Raw genomic sequence first — 6698 nt, 5'->3', positions numbered from 1 at the left:
TTCCCAAGGTGCCCGCAGAGCTAGGGTTCAAAAACTACAGCTAGTCATTTTTCCAAAAAAGGGTCATTTTTCACTGCGAAATTGAGGTGTGACCACGTTGCGTTGTGCGCCGCTTCCATCGCGGGCACTAGGCTGACCCACACAAGTGAGGTACCATTTTTCTCGTAAGACTTTGGGGAACGCGGGGTGGGTGGAAATCTGTGGATCCACGCAGATTCCGGAACTTTCCACAACAGAAATGTGGGGAAAATATTGTTTTTTTGACAATTTTTTAGGTTTGCAAGGGATTCTGGGTAACAGACCCTGGTGGGAGGCAGTCAAGTCACCCCATCCTGGATTACCCTGGGTGTCTAGTTTTCAAAAATGTATAGGTTTGTTCGGTTTCCCAGGGTGCCCGCAGAGCTAGGGTTCAAAAACTACAGCTAGTCATTTTTCCAAAAAAGGGTCATTTTTCACTGCGAAATTGAGGTGTGACCAGGTTGCGTTTTGCGCCGTTTCCTGTCACGGGCACTAGGCCGACCAACACAAGTGAGGTACCGTTTTTCTCGTAAGACTTTGGGGAACGCGGGGTGGGTGGAAATTCGTGGACCCACGCAGATTCCGGAACTTTCCACGTCAGAAATGTGGGGAAAATGTGTTTTTTTGGACAATTTTTTAGGTTTGCAAGGGATTCTGGGTAACAGAGCCTGGTGGGAGGCAGTCAAGTCACCCCATCCTGGATTCCCCTGGGTGTCTAGTTTTCAAAAATGTATAGGTTTTTTAGGTTTCCCAAGGTACCCGCAGAGCTAGGGTTCAAAAACTACAGCTAGTCATTGTTCCAAAAAAGGGTCATTTTTCACTGCGAAATTGAGGTGTGACCAGGTTGCGTTTTGCGCCGTTTCCTGACGCGGGCACTAGGCCGACCCACACAAGTGAGGTACCGTTTTTCTCGTAAGACTTTGGGGAACGCGGGGTGGGTGCAAATTTGTGGACCCACGCAGATTCCGGAACTTTCCACGACAGAAATGTGTGGAAAATGTGTTTTTTTTGACAATTTTTTAGGTTTGCAAGGGATTCTGGGTAACAGACCCTGGTGGGAGGCAGTCAAGTCACCCCATCCTGGATTCCCCTGGGTGTCTAGTTTTCAAAAATGTATACGTTTGCTAGGTTTCCCAAGGTGCCCGCAGAGCTAGGGTTCAAAAACTACAGCTAGTCATTTTTCCAAAAAAGGTTAATTTTTCACTGCAAAATTGAGGTGTGACCAGGTTGCGTTTTGCGCCGTTTCCTGTGGCAGGCACTAGGCCGACCCACACAAGTGAGGTACCGTTTTTCTCGTAAGACTTTGGGGAACGCGGGGTGGGTGGAAATTCGTGGACCCACGCAGATTCCGGAACTTTCCACGACAGAAATGTGGGGAAAATGTGTTTTTTTGACAATTTTTTAGGTTTGCAAGGGATTCTGGGTTACAGACCCTGGTGGGAGGCAGTCAAGTCACCCCATCCTGGATTCCGCTGGGTGTCTAGTTTTCAAAAATGTATAGGTTTGCTAGGTTTCCCAAGGTGCCCGCAGAGCTAGGGTTCAAAAACTACAGCTAGTCATTTTTCCAAAAAAGGGTCATTTTTCACTGCGAAATTGAGGTGTGACCACGTTGCGTTGTGCGCCGCTTCCAGTCGCGGGCACTAGGCTGACCCACACAAGTGAGGTACCGTTTTTCTCGTAAGACTTTGGGGAACGCGGGGTGGGTGGAAATCTGTGGATCCACGCAGATTCCGGAACTTTCCACGACAGAAATGTGGGGAAAATATTGTTTTTTTGACAATTTTTTAGGTTTGCAAGGGATTCTGGGTAACAGACCCTGGTGGGAGGCAGTCAAGTCACCCCATCCTGGATTCCCCTGGGTGTCTAGTTTTCAAAAATGTATAGGTTTGTTAGGTTTCCCAGGGTGCCCGCAGAGCTAGGGTTCAAAAACTACAGCTAGTCATTTTTCCAAAAAAGGGTCATTTTTCACTGCGAAATTGAGGTGTGACCAGGTTGCGTTTTGCGCCGTTTCCTGTCACGGGCACTAGGCCAACCCACACAAGTGAGGTACCGTTTTTCTCGTAAGACTTTGGGGAACGCGGGGTGGGTGCAAATTTGTGGACCCAGGCAGATTCCGGAACTTTCCACGACAGAAATGTGGGGAAAATGTGTTTTTTTGGATAATTTTTTAGGTTTGCAAGGGATTCTGGGTAACAGACCCTGGTGGGAGGCAGTCAAGTCACCCCATCCTGGATTCCCCTGGGTGTCTAGTTTAAAAAAATGTATAGGTTTGCTAGGTTTCCCAAGGTGCCCGTAGAGCTAGGGTTCAAAAGCTACAGCTAGTCATTTTTCCAAAAAAGGGTCATTTTTCACTGCGAAATTGAGGTGTGACCAGGTTGCGTTTTGCGCCGTTTCCTGTCGCGGGCACTAGGCCGACCCACACAAGTGAGGTACAGTTTTCTCGTAAGACTTTGGGGAACGCGGGGTAGGTAGAAATTTGTGGATCCACGCAGATTCCGGAACTTTCCACGTCAGAAATGTGGGGAAAATGTGGTTTTTTTGACAATTTTTTAGGTTTGCAAGGGATTCTGGGTAACAGACCCTGGTGGGAGGCAGTCAAGTCACCCCATCCTGGATTCCCCTGGGTGTCTAGTTTTAAAAAATGTATAGGTTTGCTAGGTTTCCCAAGGTGCCCGCAGAGCTAGGGTTCAAAAACTACAGCTAGTCATTGTTCCAAAAAAGGGTCATTTTTCACTGCAAAATTGAGGTGTGACCAGGTTGCATTTTGCGCCGTTTCCTGTCGCGGGCACTAGGCCGACCCACACAAGTGAGGTACCGTTTTTCTCGTAAGACTTTGGGGAACGCGGGGTGGGTGGAAATTTGTGGATCCCCACAGATTCCGGAACTTTCCACGACAGAAATGTGTGGAAAATGTGTTTTTTTTGACAATTTTTTAGGTTTGCAAGGGATTCTGGGTAACAGACCCTGGTGGGAGGCAGTCAAGTCACCCCATCCTGGATTCCCCTGGGTGTCTAGTTTTCAAACATGTATAGGTTTGCTAGGTTTCCCAAGGTGCCCGCAGAGCTAGGGTTCAAAAGCTACAGCTAGTCATTTTTCCCAAAAAGGGTAATTTTTCACGGCGAAATTGAGGTGTGACCAGGTTGCGTTTTGTGCCGTTTCCTGTCGCGGGCACTAGGCCGACCCACACAAGTGAGGTACCATTTTTCTCGTAAGACTTTGGGGAACGCGGGGTGGGTGGAAATTCGTGGACCCACGCAGATTCCGGAACTTTCCACGACAGAAATGTGGGGAAACTGTGTTTTTTTGGATAATTTTTTAGGTTTGCAAGGGATTCTGGGTAACAGAGCCTGGTGGGAGGCAGTCAAGTTACCCCATCCTGGATTCCCCTGGGTGTCTAGTTTTCAAAAATGTATAGGTTTGCTAGGTTTCCCAAGGTGCCCGCAGACCTAGGGTTCAAAAACTACAGCTAGTCATTTTTCCAAAAAAGGGTCATTTTTCACTGCGAAATTGAGGTGTGACCACGTTGCGTTGTGCGCCGCTTCCAGTCGCGGGCACTAGGCTGACCCACACAAGTGAGGTACCGTTTTTCTCGTAAGACTTTGGGGAACACGGGGTGGGTGGAAATCTGTGGATCCACGCAGATTCCGGAACTTTTCATGACAGAAATGTGGGGAAAATATTGTTTTTTTGACAATTTTTTAGGTTTGCAAGGGATTCTGGGTAACAGACCCTGGTGGGAGGCAGTCAAGTCACCCCATCCTGGATTCCCCTGGGTGTCTAGTTTTCAAAAATGTATAGGTTTGTTAGGTTTCCCAGGGTGCCCGCAGAGCTAGGGTTCAAAAACTACAGCTAGTCATTTTTCCAAAAAAGGGTCATTTTTCACTGCGAAATTGAGGTGTGACCAGGTTGCGTTTTGCGCCGTTTCCTGTCACGGGCACTAGGCCGACCCACACAAGTGAGGTACCGTTTTTCTCGTAAGACTTTGGGGAACGCGGGGTGGGTGCAAATTTGTGGACCCAGGCAGATTCCGGAACTTTCCACGACAGAAATGTGGGGAAAATGTGTTTTTTTTGACAATTTTTTAGGTTTGCAAGGGATTCTGGGTAACAGACCCTGGTGGGAGGCAGTCAAGTCACCCCATCCTGGATTCCCCTGGGTGTCTAGTTTTCAAAAATGTATAGGTTTGCTAGGTTTCCCAAGGTACCCGCAGAGCTAGGGTTCAAAAACTACAGCTAGTCATTTTTCCAAAAAAAGGTCATTTTTCACTGCGAAATTGAGGTGTGACCAGGTTGCGTTTTGCGCCGTTTCCTGTCGCGGGCACTAGGCCGACCCACACAAGTGAGGTACCGTTTTTCTCGTAAGACTTTGGGGAACGCGGGGTGGGTGCAAATTCGTGGACCCACGCAGATTCCGGAACTTTCCACGACAGAAATGTGGGGAAAATGTGTTTTTTTGACAATTTTTTAGGTTTGCAAGGGATTCTGGGTTACAGACCCTGGTGGGAGGCAGTCAAGTCACCCCATCCTGGATTCCGCTGGGTGTCTAGTTTTCAAAAATGTATAGGTTTGCTAGGTTTCCCAAGGTGCCCGCAGAGCTAGGGTTCAAAAACTACAGCTAGTCATTTTTCCAAAAAAGGGTCATTTTTCACTGCGAAATTGAGGTGTGACCACGTTGCGTTGTGCGCCGCTTCCAGTCGCGGGCACTAGGCTGACCCACACAAGTGAGGTACCGTTTTTCTCGTAAGACTTTGGGGAACGCGGGGTGGGTGGAAATCTGTGGATCCACGCAGATTCCGGAACTTTCCACGACAGAAATGTGGGGAAAATATTGTTTTTTTGACAATTTTTTAGGTTTGCAAGGGATTCTGGGTAACAGACCCTGGTGGGAGGCAGTCAAGTCACCCCATCCTGGATTCCCCTGGGTGTCTAGTTTTCAAAAATGTATAGGTTTGTTAGGTTTCCCAGGGTGCCCGCAGAGCTAGGGTTCAAAAACTACAGCTAGTCATTTTTCCAAAAAAGGGTCATTTTTCACTGCGAAATTGAGGTGTGACCAGGTTGCGTTTTGCGCCGTTTCCTGTGGCGGGCACTAGGCCGACCCACACAAGTGAGGTACCGTTTTTATCCTAAGACTTTGGGGGACGCGGGGTGGGTGGAAATGTGTGGATCCGCGCAGATTCCGGAACTTTCCATGACAGAAATGTGTGGAAAATGTGTTTTTGTGACAATTTTTTAGGTTTGCAAGGGATTCTGGGTAACAGACCCTGGTGGGAGGCAATCAAGGCACCCCATCCTGGATTCCCCAGGGTGTCTAGTTTTCAAAAATGTATAGGTTTGCTAGGTTTCCCTAGGTGCCCGCAGAGCTAGGGTTCAAAAACTACAGCTAGTCATTTTTCCAAAGAAGGGTAATTTTTCACTGCGAAATTGAGGTGTGACCAGGTTGCGTTTTGCGCCGTTTCCTGTCGCGGGCACTAGGCCGACCCACACAAGTGAGGTACCGTTTTTTTCGTAAGACTTTGGGGAACGCGGGGTAGGTGGAAATCTGTGGATCCACGCAGATTCCGGAACTTTCCACGACAGAAATGTGGGGAAAATATTGTTTTTTTTGACAATTTTTTAGGTTTGCAAGGGATTCTGGGTAACAGACCCTGGTGGGAGGCAGTCAAGTCACCCCATCCTGAATTCCCCTGGGTGTCTAGTTTTCAAAAATGTATAGGTTTGTTAGGTTTCCCAGGGTGCCCGCAGAGCTAGGGTTCAAAAACTACAGCTAGTCATTTTTCCAAAAAAGGGTCATTTTTCACTGCGAAATTGAGGTGTGACCAGGTTGCGTTTTGCGCCGTTTCCTGTCGCGGGCACTAGGCTGACCCACACAAGTGAGGTACCGTTTTTCTCGTAAGACTTTGGGGAACGCGGGGTGGGTGGAAATTGGGGATCAACGCAGATTCCGGAACTTTCCACGACAGAAATGTGGGGAAAATGTGGTTTTTTTGACAATTTTTTAGGTTTGCAAGGGATTCTGGGTAACAGACCCTGGTGGGAGGCAGTCAAGTCACCCCATCCTGAATTCCCCTGGGTGTCTAGTTTTCAAAAATGTATAGGTTTGCTAGGTTTCCCAAGGTGCCCGCAGAGCTAGGGTTCAAAAACTACAGCTAGTCATTTTTCCAAAAAAGGGTCATTTTTCACTGCGAAATTGAGGTGTGACCAGGTTGTGTTTTGCGCCGTTTCCTGTGGCGGGCACTAAGCCGACCCATACAAGTGAGGTACCGTTTTTCTCGTAAGATTTTGGGGAACGCGGGGTGGGTGGAAATTTGTGGATCCACGCAGATTCCGGAACTTTCCACGACAGAAATGTGGGGAAAATGTGTTTTTTTTTACAATTCTTTAGGTTTGCAAGGGATTCTGGGTAAAAGACCCTGGTGAGAGGCAGTCAAGTCACCCCATCCTGGATTCCCCTGGGTGTCTAGTTTTCAAAAATGTATAGGTTTTCTAGGTTTCCCAAGGTGCCCGCAGAGCTAGGATTCAAAAACTACAGCTAGTCATTTTTCCAAAAAAGGGTCATTTTTCACTGCGAAATTGAGGTGTGACCAGTTTGCATTTTGCGCCGTTTCCTGTCGCGGGCACTAGGCCGACCCACACAAGTGAGGTACCATTTTTCTCGTAAGACTTTGGGGAACGTGGGGTGGG

This window comes from Triturus cristatus, chromosome 1_1, assembly GCF_964204655.1.
Source record: "Triturus cristatus chromosome 1_1, aTriCri1.1, whole genome shotgun sequence".
Taxonomy (NCBI): domain Eukaryota; kingdom Metazoa; phylum Chordata; class Amphibia; order Caudata; family Salamandridae; genus Triturus; species Triturus cristatus.
Note: the sequence above shows the minus strand (reverse complement) of the source record.